This window comes from Rhineura floridana, chromosome 4, assembly GCF_030035675.1.
Source record: "Rhineura floridana isolate rRhiFlo1 chromosome 4, rRhiFlo1.hap2, whole genome shotgun sequence".
NCBI lineage: Eukaryota > Metazoa > Chordata > Lepidosauria > Squamata > Rhineuridae > Rhineura > Rhineura floridana.
This window is the reverse complement of record NC_084483.1, coordinates 188546420-188566042: the sequence shown is the minus strand read 5'-3', so window position 1 is coordinate 188566042 and position 19623 is coordinate 188546420. Positions and strand designations below refer to the sequence as shown.

General features: G+C 43.8%; 1 protein-coding gene across 1 annotated transcript in view; it reads right to left on the bottom strand.

Annotated features, from left to right (window-relative positions):
* The window catches only part of SLC8A1 (solute carrier family 8 member A1), a 400022-nt gene extending 382137 nt beyond the window's left edge, over window positions 1-17885 (bottom strand). Inside the window, exon 1 of the mRNA XM_061625553.1 lies at window positions 17438-17885. The gene's annotated coding sequence lies outside the window, so the exon portion shown is untranslated. The remainder of the gene's footprint in view (window positions 1-17437) is intronic.
* Between the last annotated feature and the right edge of the window lie 1738 nt (window positions 17886-19623).

Here is a 19623-nt window from a genome sequence, read left to right as displayed (position 1 = left end):
ATAGCAGAACTGTCCTGCAAAAGGGCAATTTTGATTTCCTATAAGTATTAGTAGCATGATCATCCTTTTATAAACATTATTTAAAAAAAACATTATGAATAGTACCCTAGAAGTATTTATAGTACTATGGTGGAAGGGGTTACCTAGTTCCTACTAATTACTCCAGTTAATTGCAGAGCGTGGCAAAAATTCAATAGTATTTAATAAATCTTTGAAGATTCCACTACCAAAGCTGACATTTATGTTACAAGATTTGGGGCTTTTTAGTTTAGAGGAAAGGTAAGAGGCTACATGATAGAAGTGTATAAAACTATGCATGTTATGGTGAAAGTAGACAGGGAAAGGGTTTTTTCCCTTTCTCATAACACCGGAACTTGGGACAGCAACAAAGCGGAATGCTAGGAGATTCAGGACAGACCAAAACAGCACAGAGTTAAACTACGGAATTCACTCCAATAAGAGGCAGTGATAGCCACTAACTTGAATGCCTTTTTACAAGGGTTAGACCCAGTGGTGGCTGGTGCCCATTGGGACTGGTAGGGTGGAAGATAGGGAGGCCCAACAGTAGGAGGAGCCAGAGCCAGAGCCAATGACAGGCAGGGGGCTGGGGCTGGGGGACGGTGCTGATCCCTCTCCATGTCTAGTTGATGGATCATGACATTAGAGCTTTCTGCTATAGGGCGGTCTAGAAATGTAATTAAATAAATAAATAAAAAATAAATAGTAACATCGAATGTTTCACACATCTCTGTGTACATTTGCATTAAAAAAATCAGTTTTTTAAAAATGGCCACCTGAATCAGTCCCAATATTCCTTCACATTATGAAGCTGCCTTATACGGAGTCAGATCTTTCATCCACCTAGCTCAGCATTGCATACAGTCACTGGAAGTGGATCTCCAGGATTTCATACTGGTTCTTTCCCAGCCACACCTGGAAATGTTGAGGACTAACCTGGGGCCTTTTGCTCAAGCATGGGCTTTACCACGGAGCCACAGCCCTTCCCAAATGCAGACAGTTGGGTGATTGACCTATCTTACATTGTGTCAAGTGACTGGTGAAGGCCTGGCTTTTTGAAACAGCAGCCTTTAGTTGAGTGATCTTTTGCTGACTTGGTTTGGTGTTTAGACAGCTGTCCTGTAATTCTATTTTTTATTATTTTTTCATGAAATTGATCTTAGTTGTTCATTTTGATTTTGTGATTGGGTTTAATTTGGGGATGGTTATTTGTTTTTATACTGTTATTATTGGATTTGTTACCTGCCTTACATTCCTTTGAAAATATAGTCTGTGTAGCTTTTAAAATATAAAAGAAAAAAAAGTGCCCCCTTTTACTGGGACCTATTGTTTTACTTGGATTCATTGGCTTAAGGAAAAATAAATTAATACGCCAGCAGGCGGATCTCTGCTTGAGTCTGCAGATGTTGACAGTGATGTATGTACAAAGATCCACCGGAGTTTACAATAAGACATTTTCTGTAGCTCAGCTTTACTGAGGCATGAGAAAGCACACAGGGAAGGTAAATGCCAGGTACTAAATCTATGTTTACATTTCTGATAGGAAACAGATTCTCTCTTGTGAGAGAACTTGCATACAGCATGTGGTTTCCATCTGAAAGCCATTAGAGATGGCACCCACAGAAGCAGCAAACAGCATTGTTCTGGAAATCAAAGGAAACATTGAGTGCAGTTGCTACTTCTGCCCTCGATTTCACAGCATTTTCAACAAGGAAAGCAGACTATGTCCTGTAATGGCCATCTTGAAAAAAAGGTCAATGTCAAAATGATATACAATGAAATACAAAAAATGATGAGCATCCAAACCAAACCAAGAGTTTGAAAGAGAGTGAAAAATCACAAGATGATGTAAGTGATTTTATTATTTGTAAACAAAACAAAACAAAACACAAAACAAAAACCAACGCATTTCAGCCTGCATACATTCTAGACCTTCATCTTATGAAGATACAGAAGACCTCTTGGAGGCTGGGCCTGGCAACCCAGAGGTCTTCTGTATTTTTAAAAGTTGTGCAGGGGGAAGGGAGAATTCCACCTTGTGGTTTTTCCCATTACAGTGTTGCAAGAACACCTGCACTTGGCTGACTTTCTCTTCTAAAGATACAGGATCAGTCTCAGGCCCTGAACCCGGCAATCCTAAGTGCTATAGTAGTGATCTGTCACTGCTGCTTGGTGGAGCAGGACAATGGGCTTTTTTGCACTCCATCTCATCATGAACCCTTCTAGCTTCTCAGTATGTCTCCCTGTTTTCATGTTCTCCTTCCAGAAGCATGCCATGCCAGGTCTCCTATCAGACCTGAGGCTGGGGATGAAGTATAAAGAAAAGTGTTGCACAGGCAGCCCCCTCCCTGAGTGAACTTAACTGGGGGGCATCTGAGGTGCAGGGACAAAGAGCTAGAAAAGGAACAAAGTGCTCACAGCATCCATCTCCTTTGCCGGGAGAACGTTGCAGTTTTCAAGTGCTTTTGGAGCTGTGTGTCTAAGTCATAGCTTTGGCTGCCGCTAGGGGAAAGAAATCAGCAGAAGGCACACCCAAAAGCAGCTTTTCCAAAGAAAGACACAATGATTTCCTAGAAAGGCCATAAGTGGTATAGAGTGATGTCACCTGTGATTAATTTGCTAACTTCAGGAGGTTTCCTCATTCCTTGGGCAAGGCAGACACTCTCGGTAAGGCTGACTAACATCACATGGAAGGAATCCCAAATGTTTCCAAGATATAAACTAGCTGTAAATGAAAAGGCTCCTGAAACATAAGGAGTTATTTGACTGTGTCATGGGTGCTGGAAGAAGATATAGATTACCTCCTCTTAATCACTTATTAGGACACTGTTGGTGGTCTATAGTGGTAGCCAACACAGTGCCCTTCAGATGTTATTGCCAGTGGAGGCTGGTGGCTGCAATGTTAGTGGGGCAGTGAATCCGCTCCAGGTTTTAGTCTGAACTTTCAAGGAGCTGTCCAAGATGCTGAGCACCTCCTTGAAAGTTCAGGCTAAAACCTGGACCAGATTCACTACCCCACTAACATTGGAGCCGCCAGCCCCCACTAGTTATTGGACTACAACTCCCATCTGCCCCAGCCAGCATTTTCACAACTGACACCAAAAAATGACTTTGAGTCCCTGTCTCTGGATGCTTTTGCTCTTTATTGAGCACTTGGTGCTGCTCATGCTTACAAGATTTGGGGTTTTCCTCTCTGTCCTTCCCTAGACTTATAGTATGGACAAGTTTCGTTTTCAGGTCGAATCTAAAACTGAGATACCTAATGCAGCATCAAAGCCAAACTCAGCACCTCACTGTCTTTACCAAAGTAGTTCAGTTCATGAAGAATCAGAACACAGGGACAGACCACAGAGGAAAGAGGACTGCAGCTATAGGCAAAGTCAAGCTTTTGAGTCTGGTATTCCTGGGGATCTCTCAAAAAACAGTGAGACAATTCAACAGATGAAACTTTGTTGATGGAGAAGGAATGACAAGGAAGGTCACTGCCTTTCTCTTCCCCTGGTCTGGCCCTCACATCCTCTCCACCAGTGAAGGGGGAGAATTGGCTGGCTATATGCCTCCCCCCCAATGCCCCACCTCGATATATATCTGCCCCATCTAGAAATGTGGCTGCCCCACCTAACAAGGAAGGTTGGCAACAGGGATGGCTGGAGGGTGGGATAGTCAGAAGGAAAACGGCCATGCAGGACACAATCTAGATCAGGAGCACGTCCTGCATTGGGTCCTTGCATGGACACTTTTCCTTCAAAATAAACGGGGTTAGCCTAAGCTGGGTTTTTGTGTGTGTGTGTTTTTTTTAGAAGAATGTAAATAACCTGTAGTTTGGTCTTGGAAACCTAGAGTATGGGCAAAGTGAACAAAACAGGGAGAGGAAAGACTAATAGTTTTTCCCTGTCATTGAGATCAAAGGGGCCTAAGGTCACATCTACACCATACATTTCAAGTGCAATGCACATTTAACACACATTTCACATTTCTCCCCCGCCCCTAAGAATCCTGGGAACTGCAGTTTAACCCCCCCATAGAGCTACAACACAACACTCTTAACAAACTACAGTTCCCAGGATTCTTTGGAGGAAGTCACATGCTTGAAATGTGTGTTAAATGTCCCTCAAATGTATGGTGTGGATGTGCCCCAACTCTTATCTCTCTATTTCCTCAAAGCTGCATTGGTCCAGTGGTAAATTCTTAGATGTCGAAGCTCAGCATGACAGCCCCCCTAGCCACACCCCTAAGGAGAGTCCAATTTATTAGGATCAGCAAAGACTCACAGAACAGTGAGTTTGTAGAGGGTCATGTAGTGCTCAACATGTCAGACTTTGTTTGGGGAGACCTGGGTTCACATCCCTGATTGGCCATAAAGCTAAATGGGCAAGTCACTGTAGCCTACTTAACAAAGGGATTATATGTCAGGCAGGCCAGACCTGTACTCCAGTCCTCCCCCCACCCGCTTAAAACAAGCAAATCCTGCTCCAACAGATGATGTTGTCGTCCCTGCTGTGAAAAAAGTGCCAGAGCTGCAGCCCCTCATGGAGGACTCCACCACTGCACAGCTGGGCTTGCTACACTGACACACTAAAAACTACATGTTTATGTGCACATGCATAAACATCTTAGGTGCCATGTTATCAAAACTCTATATGCATCCTGGGGCTAAACCAGCCTTTCCCAACTAGTGGGCCACCAGATGTTGTTGGACCACAATTCCTATCTTTCCTGACCATTGGCAATGCTGGCTGAGGCTGATGAGAGTTGTGGTCCAACAACACCTGGTGGCCCACTAGTTGGGAAAGGCTGGGCTAAACCAAGAGTGTGGGGAGCAGGAAGGGTATAGGGCAGGGGTAGCCAACACTTTTGGGGCCAGCAGGCACATTTTGCAAAAGTGCTGTGGATGCCAGTCACAAAATGGCTGCCATGGGGGCATGGCATAACACAACAAGGCTGCCATGGCGTAACAATATTGGATTTACACACACACACACACACACTGCTGTTGTGGTCCAATAACAACAGGGAGCATTCCTCAGTATCAGGAATATACAAGGTGGCCATACCACACTTATACTCTCTCACACACAGCACTCTCTCTCGTACACCCAGAACACACACACATTCACTGCACACATTCAGACCACACCACAGACACACATCCTTCTTTCTCTCTCACACACTCACATTCACATATACTCAGCCACACAAACATTGCTCCCTCTCTCTCATAGACAACACATACAAACAGACCACATAACACATACTCGGCCTACCTGTCTCTTTTCCCCTCTCATGCACATACCACATACATTGATCCCTCTCTCCCAGACCACATGTACATACATATCTCCCTCTCCATTCCTCCCTATCCCTCTCTGTCACACAGAGACCACACGTCTCTCTCACTCACATCACACTTGAACACCACTCCATACCCAGAAAAAGCCCCTCCATGGGTGAAGAAAGTGCCCGCCATTCCCCTCTGCCCAATCCCCTTTGCTCTTTTTATAATGAACGGTGGTCTATGAATGTTTTAATAAACCAATAAAGAAGCAGCAAATGTCATAAGATAAAATACCAGATGAAAAAGTTCTGTGAAACCCCCAAGCTTTCATAGTTCTACTCAAACACAGGTTGCTTTAAAGCAGACAATTAACCCTACTCCTGAAGTTCTTATTACATTTAAAGAAGGCTTTGCCTGAGACTTGTCTGAAATATTAGTAGGATGCAAAACAGAAAGCAAAATAGCAGGCACAGTCCTATATACCTTGAAGTTGTTCTGGAATACCGAGTACACCATTTAAACATGCATTTATACACTGCAAATTTTAGCTTTGTCACATCCTGTTCTTTTTGGAACGCTGGCTGGTGTGCAACATTTAATTAAGTGTTTTTGAACTGCTGTTTTCAAAGCCTGCTCCACTTTAGCTCAAGTTATGACATTTTGTCAAACCTGGGGAGATGAGTTGGGAGGGAGAAAAAGATATCAAGTCAGATTTCTTTTGACTGTCTTTGCAAGCAGTTACTCCTCTCCCACCCACCCCCCAAAACCCAAACCTCTCAAAAGTATATTTGAAAATTTTAGCAATGGGGTGGCAGAATCCTTACAAAACCGTAATCTCAAGAGGAAGGACAACATTTTAAAGCTGTTAATCTTTTCTTTCTTTTTGAATTTATGACACAAATCTTTGATTCATTTTAAGGGCAAAAGATATGCAGCAGAGTTGCTCTGAGCCACAAGTAGGTTTGCAATAATTTATCTTTGAGAGGTCATACAAGGTGGTGCCCTTCATCATTATTTTTGTTACATGAACAGCATTGTCCTCATGCAATTTGCGGCAGACTTTGTCATCAGGGAGGATGCTCAGCCCATGGCCTATGGGTTTGTTGCAAGGACAAGAAAAGGCAAATCCAAAGCAACAGGTTGCATCAGGTTGGCCTGAGTTCCACAGAGCCGTTCAAAGAAGGAGAAGAAAAGTGACATCCATGCAGTTTGCTCAATACCACACTGTGAGATTCCAAAACAGACCCAGTTCATCTGATGGACAATGCATTCAGGGTGGACAGTTCAGAGCTTGAAAGTAATTAGTTGCAAAAAATGAATTACTTGTAATTAATTACTTTTTTGAACAACGAGTGGGTATTTTCTTTAAATTGTGATTGTAACAGAACAAGGAGTAATTGTATTACTTTTGAAGAGTAATTGTAATGTTTCCAGCATTACTTTGGGGCATTACTGGGGAGGGGAGCAGGGGAAGTCTTCTGCTCCTCTGATTCATGGATGAACACCACGTGCCCCAAACTGGGCTTCTGTGCAGTGTTGCTCTTCCCTTGTGCTCTGTGGGTGTTTAGGAGGTGATGAGGGAGGAGGTAGAGAGCGAGACAAGGGGTGGAGTGGAGAGAAAGAAAAGGTTTAAAAAATGGATGGTGGTGGAAAAGAATGGACTGGAGGGAGAAAGGAGCCGGAGGGCAAGGACGTGGATGAAGGAGGAGAAGGAGACAGCAGTGGAATGGAGATAAAGATGGAGGTGAGAGATGATAACATATGTGTATGTGTGTGTGAATACTGTGTTTGCACTTGGTGCACAAAGCAGCCTCCGCCACATTCCCTGGCTACTTTGCTTTATTTGCAATGTTTTAACTTTTTTGCACCCTAGTGGAAAATGTGTGCTTGGGTTTGTTGTTGTTATGTGCCTTCAAGTCGATTATGACTTATGGCGACCCTATGAATCAGCGACCTCCAGTAGCATCCGTCATGAACCACCCTGTTCAGATCTTGTTATTTCAGATCTGTGGCTGCCTTTATGGAATCAATCCATCTCTTGTTTGGTCTTCCTCTTTTTCTACTCCCTTCTGTTTTTCCCAGCATTATCGTCTTTTCTAGTGAATCATGTCTTCTCATTATGTGTCCAAAGTATGATAACCTCAGTTTCACCATCCCCCTCTAAGATGCACACCTTAACATGGTGAAGGGGGTTGAGAGTGTTGAAGAAGCTGAGAGCAATGCCATCAGGAGTCTAAACCAAGAGGCTAGACTTCTAGCAGGGACACCCAAGGTGGAATAGTCAAAGCTGAGACACCAGACTAAGATGCATCCAAACTCAGAGGAAGGCAATGGTAAACCACCTCCGAATACCTCTTACCACGAAAACCCTATGAACAGAGTTTGCTTGGGTAGGTATGCCTTGAAAGGCCAGGGTCTGGGATGTGATTGAGTGAGATACATGACATTTGCTGGTTGAGAATGTGCGTGGGAGGGGTTACACTTGGTTTGACACGGAAAGATCTGAGCTGTGGCCTCCCTCCCCGCTTCCCTTACCAGCAGAGAGACCACCACTGCTATCTTATTGATAAAAAGAATTATTCTACTACCTCTCTCTCTCTCTGTGTTTATTTTCAGTGTTGTTTTAGGCTACTTAGGTGTGCAGCAGCCAAGGCCAGCACCTTCTAGGCACTCTAGTTTTTGTTTAAAGTAAGTTAATTATAATTGTAGTGATTACTTTTGAGTAATGGTAAACTAATCAATTCCTTTCAGAACAATTATAATTGTAATGGTAATTTATTCCTTTTTGGGGTCATGTAACAGAAATTGTAATTTATTCCTTTTTAAAAGTAATCTTCCAAACTCTGGGACAGATCAGTATGTTTCTGGTCCTTGTACAGAAAACATTATGTGAATTTTTAAAAAACAAAATATACATACAAAAATTGTACTTAAGTATGTATATTATTAATAATAATTACATTTATCAGTTGCTTTATACAAAAGAAAAAGTCTCAAAGCAATGTGACGATACAACACACAAAAGCAATTTAAAACCAGAAAAAAATAAAACAACGAACAATACAAAATACATAAAATGCATATCCAGTAACATATTAATAAGAGCAAGTCCTACCCACCCTAGTAAAAGATGAGCAGTGCCACAGAAGGCAACTTCATTACCAAAGGTCTGGGTAAACATTTTACTTCAATGTATGCATTTATACATGGATTTTAATGCATTTTAGTACATGTTTTAAAACTGAGTACTATATCACAAAATTCAGAAAGTGTGAAATCCGAAAGATAATTATATTCTGATCCATGAAATATCCTAAGGTGTGAATTTGGTCCATTTGCTTATAAAATGCAGATGGAACTAAATTCTCCCTAAGATGCATGGATGACCCATTCCAATGAAACATTTAGCACATGTTATGTACCCACCAGATGGAATTGCTCTTAAGAGCTGCTTCACATATGGTTATGTTTGCTGCAGTACACACCAGTGTTATCTTGTGGCCATGTTATTGTCCATAAGTAGCTTAGCAAACAAAGGTTTTAAACTTTATATTGAATCCAAGTTGCTCTTTCCATGTCTTTCTGGTCACTCTAATGCCAATTGCCTAACCTATACATATACTAACCAGTAGCGGACAGCATAGTGGGGCGACAGCACTTTCCTGACCTCCCAACAGATACGACATTGCTGCTTACTGGGAGGGACAGCAGGAGCAGTGAGGTGGTGGGGAGGTCACGTGCACTGGCAAGAGCACTAGATTGCTCCACCAGTGAATTTGCTCCATGCTGAATTCCATGCTGCTTCATCCCCCTCCTTCCTAGTAAGCAGCAATAGCTGTCAAGAGGTCAGGTAAACATTGCTGCTCCACTCTGCTATCTGCTACAGATACTGACCAGAATCTTGGGTGCAATTGTGTCAGGTCTCACCTGGGGGAGTCCTTATCAGTAGATGACCAGGAGGCTCTTACACCCAGCCCTGGGGACAAGGAGACAAAGTTCTGCAACAAGGCTGAGGAAGGGCCATCTGCACCCAGGGTGAGTTTGGCCTCTGACATCGAGGACAAACGGGCCCCAAGCCCAAGAAGGAGGCATCTCTTCAAATGCCAGCTGGAAACCCAGCCCACCTGACTACAGGCAAGGCCTTCTGGGGAGTAAAAGTCTCCTCTTGAGGATATCTCTGACTGAAGGGAGTTGATAGGAGTCAGCTGAGGTTGGCATGCGGTTCCAGCAGCTCCAGCTCAAAACCCGCAGTGGTAGGCTGGAAGAGCTGCTGGAATAATGTTTTTGTGCCAGTGCTGTACTTTGCCCGTGAGCTGGTCTCCTGTTGACTCCAAACCTGATTACAGACTACCCTGGACTTGCCTTTTACTTTGCCCTTGTCCTGCTTAGCCCATTGACTGACTGGACCCTGGCCTTGACCTGCTCTGATTTTGCTTCTTGCCTGACCCTTTGTTGTGACTAGGGATGGAGAGATCTGTCTGTTTCGGTTCTCTCAGTTTCTCATTTTTTCCAATGTTAGATTCAGTTCTCTACATTTCTACAGTGATCTGTGATTTTTTAAAAAATCCTCATGAAAATTCTCTGTCGTTTTAGTGCGAATTTCTCCAAATAAACACTTTGTTTGTAGGTACACATTTTTACAAGCCATTTCTCAACATTTCATGCCTTTTTGCATGTTATTTTTACTCATGTATTCATGCACACTTTCCCCTAATATATGCATTTTTGTAAGTAATGTTAGGTGGCGAACTGCATCCCAAGATTCTAATAAATGCGAATTTTGAAAGATGGCTGTTAGGTTCTCATATTGTTTCAGAAGTTGCAAATCTGATAAATTCTGCCTGAAATGTGAACTGCATCAAAATTCTCATTCATCCCTAGTTGTCACCTCTGCTTGTTTGGACCCTGACCTTTGACTGGCCCTGGATCCTGCATTGCTGTTGTCCACATTGGTGGTGGTGCTGGCAAGTCTCTTGTTTACTAAGTAGACCAGCAAGAACAGGACAAATTGGTTGGGATGGAGAAAAGATCCTTTCTGCTGACTGTGCCTAGACTCTTGAACTCCCTGACTAGCAAGGTTCACCTTCATTGGTCTTCCACTAGCGCATGAAGTCCTCCATCTTTCAACAGGCATTTGGCTTGTTCAGCTGTTGATCATTGTAATCCCCTTGGAATACTGACTTGAGTTATCTTTTTAGTTTGTAGCTTTTCTGTATTTTATTGTATTCATGGTTGTTGTAAAACACTTTAAATATTTTAATGTTTGAATGACACCTTGAATGTTTTACTAGAGAGTCGGGGTATCAAAATATTTTTAGTTAAAAAAAATTGAACTTCTCAGATACCTCCAAATACTTAAAGGTATGTAATCATTATATATTTCCCTTTTTGACATCTGATACAGAACAGTAGAATATATATGCTTTGGAGCAAAACAATTTAAACAGTTCATATTATAACAATCGATTAGGGATTTAGTAAGGCTGGCTCAAGACATTCTGCTGCCTTAGGTGGAACAGTGAATATTGCCCAGGGGTGTAGTCATCCAGGGTTGTGGGGGGTCACAGACCTGTTATTTTTGGGGGGAGCAAGTTCCCAGCCAGGTCCCTATGAATCAGCCAATCAGCATGAAAAGGGAGCATGTCAGCCATTGCTAAGAGTTCTTGTCCTTTTGTGCTGATTGGAGCCCACCAGAGTGAAAGGAGCTGAGTCAACCATTGAAAAGACTCTTTTCAGTAGCCAACACATAGCCTCCGCTTTCATGCTGTTTGCCTCCTAGGGACATCTGTTGTAGTGGAGTGTGGGCTTGGAAGACGAATGGGAAACGAGGGAAAGTGAAAAGGGGGTGTAGTTGTGAGGAGAAGGGTTGCCAGGTTCTTGGCCTGATCCTGATCCTGTATCTTTAGAAGAAGAGAAAGTCAGCCAAGTGCAGGTGTTCTTGCAAATCTGTAATGGGAAAAACCACAAGGTGGAATTCTTCCTTCCCCCTGCACAACTTTTAAAGATACAGAAGACCTCTTGGTTGCCAGGCCCAGCCTCCAAGAGGTCTTCTGTATCTTTAAAACCACCTCAGTCTCATGGACCTGGCAACTCTAGCTGAGGAGGCATGGCTATGACTAAGGATCATGGTTTGCTGTTTCCAAACAAGCCACAATTGGTAAGGCAGCAATAAACCATGGTTTAAGGCTAGCTAGCAATCATGGCTTGTTAGGATGCAGCAAACCACAATCCCAGGTTTGAATGTGATGCTAAGCTATCCCTTCTTGGTTTGTTTATCTGCTGGCGCCAGGGGAGGATTTAAGCAGGGGCAATTGGGCTGTGTTCACCAGTACAGTTTATTAAGCCAAAAACTTAGCTCAGCAATACTACATGCGAGAAGGATATTGGAATTGTTATTGATCACAAGCTGAATATGAGCCAACAGTGTGATGTGGCTGCAAAAAAGCAAATGCTATTTTAGGCTGCATTAACAGAAGCATAGTTTCCAGACTGTGTGAAGTACCAGTTTCCCTCTATTCAGCACTGGTTAGGCCTCATCTTGAATACTGCATCCAGTTCTGGACACCGCACTTTAAGAAAGATGCAGACAAACTGGAACAGAGGAGGGCAACTGGAAACTGGAGGGACTGGAAAAAAAGCCTTATGAGGAGAGACTGAAACAACTGGGCTTTTTTGGCCTGGAGAAGAGAAAACTGAGGAGAGATATGATAGCATTAGAGTTACCAGGTCTCCGTTTTTCGGCCGGAATCTCCAGTTTTTGGGGGGCTTCTCTGGCTAGCATCCCTTAATCTCCGGACTCTCAGCTTTAATTAAAAAAAAAAGTTTCTAGGTGGTCTGGTTCCCGAGATATACACCAAAACATCAGCTGCCCCGCCGCGACTGTTTAACCTATTTAACTGATACAACACTGAAGTTGGTTCCTAGTTCCCAGTCCCTTATTTGCTTGAAAGTTCAAAACACCAAAAAAGAAGAGTTGACAACTACAGCAACTTCAAACCAAACTTAACATGTTTCTGAACCCCAAAATATATGTTAGGGTACCCTGTATGATATATCACTGTGATCGGGGGGACTCTCCCCGTCAAGAATAACAATAGATTTATGCAATCAAAATCATCAGGCTTCTGATATTATCATAAATACATAATGATGTCATAAAATCATAAAAAATAAGTAACTGGGGGTGCCCACCCCAAAATATGCTCTGGGACAGAACAAATCATATACCCCAGGAAAGGGGAGGGTATCCTCTATGAGATGCCACTGCGTCCCGCCTGGCCCAGAGCTTCTGCTGGGCGCAGGGCACGGAGGAGGCAATCTATGCAAAATCAAAGCAGACCAAAACATACGGGAAAAAATAAGTAACTTGGGGTGCCTGTGATATTCCTGCTTATATTGTAAATATGGTAAGTGCTGGTTATATAGAAGATATATGGTAAGTGGAGTGAAAGAGGAGGGGGAGTAACTGTGCTAGAGCTGTAAAGGGTAAGAAGAAAACCTGACGTTCCTGTCTGCTGGTAGCCACAAGTGAGAGCTTCACAGGTGGTGCTGGGGAAGGACGTCACAGTGCCCACCCCAAAATCTGCTCTGGGCCAGGACAAATCATATACCCCAGGAAAGGGGAGGTTGTCCTCTATGAGATGCCACTGCGTCCCGCCTGGCCCAGAGCTTCTGCTGGGCGCAGGGCACGGAGGAGGCAATCTATGCAAAATCAAAGCAGACCAAAACATACGGGAAAAAATAAGTAACTTGGGGTGCCTGTGATATTCCTGCTTATATTGTAAATATGGTAAGTGCTGGTTATATAGAAGATATATGGTAAGTGGAGTGAAAGAGGAGGGGGAGTAACTGTGCTAGAGCTGTAAAGGGTAAGAAGAAAACCTGACGTTCCTGTCTGCTGGTAGCCACAAGTGAGAGCTTCACAGGTGGTGCTGGGGAAGGACGTCATAGTGCCCACCCCAAAATCTGCTCTGGGCCAGGACAAATCATATACCCCAGGAAAGGGGAGGTTGTCCTCTATGAGATGCCACTGCGTCCCGCCTGGCCCAGAGCTTCTGCTGGGCGCAGGGCACGGAGGAGGCAATCTATGCAAAATCAAAGCAGACCAAAACATACGGGAAAAAATAAGTAACTTGGGGTGCCTGTGATATTCCTGCTTATATTGTAAATATGGTAAGTGCTGGTTATATAGAAGATATATGGTAAGTGGAGTGAAAGAGGAGGGGGAGTAACTGTGCTAGAGCTGTAAAGGGTAAGAAGAAAACCTGACGTTCCTGTCTGCTGGTAGCCACAAGTGAAAGCTTCACAGGTGGTGCTGGGGAAGGACGTCACAGTGCCCACCCCAAAATCTGCTCTGGGCCAGGACAAATCATATACCCCAGGAAAGGGGAGGTTGTCCTCTACGAGATGCCACTGCGTCCCACCTGGCCCAGAGCTTCTGCTGGGCGCAGGGCACGGAGGAGGGCATCTATGCAAAATCAAAGCAGACCAAAACATACGGGAAAAAATAAGAAACTGGGGGTGCCCACCCCAAAATCTAATCTGGGACAGGACAAATCATATACCCCAGGAAAGGGGAGGGTGTCCTCTACGAGATGCCACTGCGTCCCGCCTGGCCCAGAGCCTCTGCTGGGCGCAGGGGAAGGATGAGGGCATCTATGCAAAATCAAAAGGGACAAAAACACATAGAAAAAAATAAGTAACTGGGGGTACCCACCCCAAAATCTGCTCTGGCACAGCACAAATCATATACCCCAGGAAAGAGGACGGTGTCCTCTACGAGATGCCACTGCGTCCACCTGGCCTAGAGCTTCTGCTGGGTGCAGGGCACAGAAGAGGACATCTATACAAAATCAAAGCAGAAAAAGACATACAGGAAAAATAAGTAATTGGGGGTGCCCACCCCAAAATCTGCTCTGGGCCAGGACAAATCATACACCGCATGAAAGGGGAGGGTGTCCTCTATGAGATGCCACTGTGTCCCACCTGGCCCAGAGCCTCTGCTGGGCGCAGGGGAAGGATGAGGGCATCTATGCAGACAGAAAGGGTACAGAATCTTCTTACTCTTACTCATTTCTCAGACCTCTTTCTGAAGTGAAGGGTCAAATCTGTAAAGAAGTTTGGAGCAGCCACATTAAAAAATAAGGGCAGGGCATTCCAGGCAGGGGGTTGCCAACCCTGCTTGGATATGGATGTCTGTGCAGAGGATCCCTAGTCAAGCTTTACGAACAGCACAATCCAAACTATATCTACTCAGTCCTGTTGAGTTCTATGGGTGCTTAGTCCCTTAGTAAGTGTGTTTAGAACTGCAGCCTTCAGGGGCATCCATCTTTACTCCTGAATGCTCCCATCTAACATCTCCACAACACTAGGCTCCTTTCTTCCTATAGTGACCTTCTGGTGACTGGCCTGGCCTGAAGCCACTTAAACCCTTCTTGCCGAAAGCAAGTAGAGTAGATTAAATGTTCCCTACCCAGGCTCCATCTTTTAGCTAAAATGTCTAGCTTAATTTCCAGTCAGATTTTTTTTTAATCGTATGCTCCAAGCAACTGTGGTTGATGCTTAATGTATCATGCTTAATGACATCACTTGGGCCCGCCCCATGACATCACTTGGGCCCACCCCATGACATCACTTGGGCCCGCCCCTAAAATCTTTTGGGATGCTTCTGACCTGGCAACCCTAGATAGCATTCTTCAAGTACTTGAAAGATTGTCACACAGAGGAGGGCCAGGATCTCTTCTCAATCATCCCAGAGTGCAGGACATGGAATAATGGGCTCAATTTACAGAAAGGCAGATTTTGGCTGAACATCAGAAAAAACTTCCTAACTGCTGGAGCAGTGCTACAATGGAACCAATTACCTAGGGAGGTGATGGGTCTCCAACACTGGAGGCATTCAAGAGGCAGCTGGGCAGCCACCTGTTGGGTATGCTTTAATTTGGATTCCTGCATTGAGCAGGGGGTTGGACTAGATGGCCTTATAGGCTCATTCCAACTCTACTATTCTATGAACTTGGTTTAGTGTTATCTGTGAATTGAGACACAATCTCACAATCACAGCCTCAGTTCCTGATCTGAAGAACTGGATTCAGGATCTATCTCACAGGGGGCTAATGGGAGTTTCAGTGCAAACTGGATTGGAAAGGTAGCCACGTAGTGAGTTTGGGGGGGTCTAAATATTTAAATACAGCTATTATAGTCCTACATTTGTAATCCTAAATAGACTTTCCTAGAAGTCAGTGAAATCAATGAGAATATGTTCGTAGAAGCATGCATCCTGGACTGTACAGAACAAACCTTCTATGAATTTATCCACTTTTCTTTCTAATCCATGCATTTCATAAATTAATTGTTTTTACACTTTTCTTGTTTTATGATTGTAACTGTTTTGTTTTATAATTGTATATTTTAATGTTGTAACCCAGCCTGGGATCATACGGTAAAGGGCAGCTAAGTAATCAAATCAAATCAAATAAGTTCTTTTGAAATTATTGAAACCCATCTGTCTGCCCACTCCCATACAGAACAAGTGTGGTGTAGTGGTTGGACTAGGACCTGAGAGACCAGGCTCCAATTTCCCACTTGGTCATAAAGCTCACTGGATGAACTTGAGCCAGCCACTATCTCTCAGACTAGCCTACCTTATAGGATTGTTGTGAAGATAAAATGGGGCAGATGAGAACCATGCATGCTACCTTGAGCTCCTTGGAGGAAATGCAGATAAAAATGTAATAATAATAAATAAATAAACAAACACAACCCAAGTTTTGATTAATGGTAAAGACAGACTGTGTGTTACATCAAGGGCATTAGGCTTCAAACACTCATGTAGTTTATTACCAAGCAAAGACATAATTGGTCGAATCCTATGCTGTGGTAGCAAAGTTCTACTGGTGCACCAGGACTTCCATTTACTCTCCTTCCCCTGTGCACCCCAAACATCTGCTCTGGAGGGTACCCTAACCTTCTGTAGCTGATTTGGAGGGGGTACAGGAGAGGAAGTGGAAGTTCTATTGCACACAGAGAAGTTGCTTGCATCAGCAGAGCTGCAGCATGGATATAGCCCATGAGCTTTGAAAAAAACATTTCCCCTCTTATATAACTATATTTATATGATTAGTGGAATAACAGCAAATATTTCACCCATTCAGAAATAGTTATAACTTGGAGCCATAGAAACTCATCCAATTAAAAATGGAAACAGAAATTTGGGGAACCAATCAGAACAGTGTCTCATTTCTGCAGAAATGGCAAAGAAATTAAGAGGGGAACTATTTCCACAAAGGATCACTGCCCTCTGCGCTGCTACAGTTCAGATTACTAAAAGAATTTTCCTAATTTCTAACATGGGTTTCTATGCCCAAGTCCAAATCATAAATAACCTGAACACCCTCTTATTCCTGTGCAAACACTACTGATGTCAAAGATAACTTGCTTCTGAAGATTTAAAACATAAACATCTGAAGCGCTGCAAGTTCCCCACCCCTCCCTCGGATAGAAAGCCAGCAACAATGGAATGCATCCTGCTGCTTTGAAGAGGCCTTTCACAATACCATACTCCTGTCCATTAAAGCTGTATTAAGATCTTTGAACAGGATGCAATCAACTGATCTGCATGAAGAAACGGGCCCTTGACTGCCAAGAGAAACATTGTTTACCAAAAGCTCTTCCTACAACTCTGTGGCTCATCGGCACACAGCATTCAGTCAGACACATTGCTTAAGATGAAAGCAAACCAAATCTGCAGCTCCAGATGCTCATGTTTGTGGAGTAAATGCACGGACAGCCGGACACAGAAAAAGACAATACAATGGCAGGCTTATGCCTTATTAGTGCTGACGAGCTAGAATTAGCCAATTCATGAATCCCAGCAGAGAATAACCTATGATAAAAATGTTATTCTGTCCCCCAACACACACACAATGTGCAGCTTTTCTGTTTCCTTCCTGGGAAAGTTCCTCTGCCCTCTTGGGTAGCAGCTCTGCTCAGCTCAATGCCATTCCTACAGAGACCTCAGCCAAGCCCTCCCTCTTATGAAACATATGAAAGCCTCCAGTGTACATGCTGCTCCTCTGGGTATTCCTGAAACCTACACATTCACAGAAAGCAACGCAAATGAGCTTTTCTCTCCCCCACACTTACCGCTGTCAAGTCTCGGCGGCTCTGCGTAGGACTGTATAGAGCGAGAACTTCACATGACCACTTCTCTAAATTTACCAGAAAGAAAGGAGTTTGGATGCTTGTCCTTTAAGTGTCTCTAAACATGGTTTGCATAGCTGGATAGCAGCTTATCTCTGCTTTTCTGCTTTTGCTTCCATACATGGATCTGTTCCCAACAGTAACTCCAAGCTGTCGAAAAGAAGCTATCTGGCAGCTTTCAACTTCATCCAACACATAAACGATAACAACAAACGAAAGCGCTACTCTTTCTTCCTGGCACCTTTTGCAACCTTTAGTCCATGCCACAAACCTTCTCCTTTTGCCTTTTGCCTTTTTTATTTTATTTTTCCAAATCAACTGGAAGGCAATATATTCTTTTTCATGGCTTCCTGGAACAAATCATTTGAGCCTAGTATATGTAACCATGAAAAATTGGTGCTCAGGCTTACTCTGTACTTAAAATGGCTTCAATCTCTAGGGTATCTCTCGACTGACTGACTGGGCTGCTTCTTTTCAAAATATTTGTACAGTAATTGTGGAGATCACTAAGTATACAGGGAAAAGCAAGATCCCCCCCAAATCCCCTTTCCTTTCACAAGGTTCCCAGCGGTTTATTTCTAAGAATACCTTTAAAAAAACTTTCCTTAGAGGTCAAGGGCTTATTTGTTAAGCCACTGGGAATGGTTTCAAGACAATATACATCATGTCTGCAACGATGGAAGGTCAAGAGTCACATTTTTGTGGAGAGGGAAAGAAACACCAAGGAGAAGGGTGACCATGTAGCTCCCAAATGAGTAACAAAAGTGGTTTAGTAAGAACTGATGCTACAGGACTCACAGGGTCCCTCCAAGTACTGACATCAAGGCTGCATCTGTAGCATACATTTAAAGCACCATTATACCGCTTTCAACAATCACAGCTTTCCCCAAAGAATCCTGGGATCTAGTTTGTTAATGATACTGAGAGTTGTTAGGAGTGGTTAAACAATCAATCCTACCCTGGGAATTGTAGCACTGTGAGGGAAATAGGTGTCTCCTAAGAGCTCTCAGAACTCTTAACACACTGTAGTTCCCAGGATTCCTTAGGGGAAGCCATGTTGCTTTAAATGTATAGTGCAGATGGGGCTTAGGGTAATGTAATGACAGAAGGGAAAGTTTCCAGATCTTCTGTGTGTAGAATGACTTGAAATATCCAGACAGGCAAAGGGAAGGGCCACCAATCAACAGGGTTTTAAAAGGGGTCAGAAGAATCCAGAGAGGCAAGGGCATGCTTACTGCACAACTTGTGACCTGGCATGGTGACCAAAGACACTCAGCCGTATATTTTGGCCTGCTAAATGCTTGATAATTTCACCCTCTTACTTTTGCAGTCTCACGCGGGTGTAGCTTAGCTACGTGTCCTCCTTTAAAGAAGCCAGTTCTTTAGCCCTCCAGGCCAGTTTTGTAGCTTACATATAACAGCTCTGGACCAGGTTACCTGAAAGACCGACTTCCCCTCCATTACCCGCTAAGGGGATTAAGATCAACAAGTGGAATCCAATTAGTCTTGCTGCAGCCTACGGATGATTGGCTTGTGGTGACACGGAGGTGGGCTTGTTCAGCGGCAGCACTGGTGTTGTGGAATGCACTCCCTGCTAAAAACATGAGAGGCCCCACCTAGATTGGTATTCCACCAGCTTGGGAAGATGCACCTCTTTTCAGTGCGCCAGTGGGATTGTTTTATTGCATATTTTAATTATGGATGTTTTGACTATATAATATTTTTGTAAGTTGTTACGCATGGAGGCAGGGCATGTCAGGAGGATGGCAGGCAAGAGAGGTGAGTGAATGAGAGCAGCAAGGATGGTGGGTGGACAGAGTGAGTGAACAAGCGGCAGAGACAATGTGGTAAGCGGCTGAGGCAGGGCAGAAGTGGTGGGAGGCTGGTAAGCTGCCTAAATAGGGTGGTGGTGAGCACCTAGGGCCCATTTTGGTGGCTGCCTGGGGGTGGGGGCATTTGGGGAGTTGTGTGTATTTCTGGGAGTGCCGGTTATGTCTGTATGCCTGGTGTATGTGTGTTTGGGGGTGCCAAGGCAGTTTGTGTGCATATGTATTTGGGAGTCTCTCTTTCTGTGTGTATGTTTGCGAGTCTGGGAGGGTTGGGAGTCTCTCTCTCTGTCTGTGTGTGTC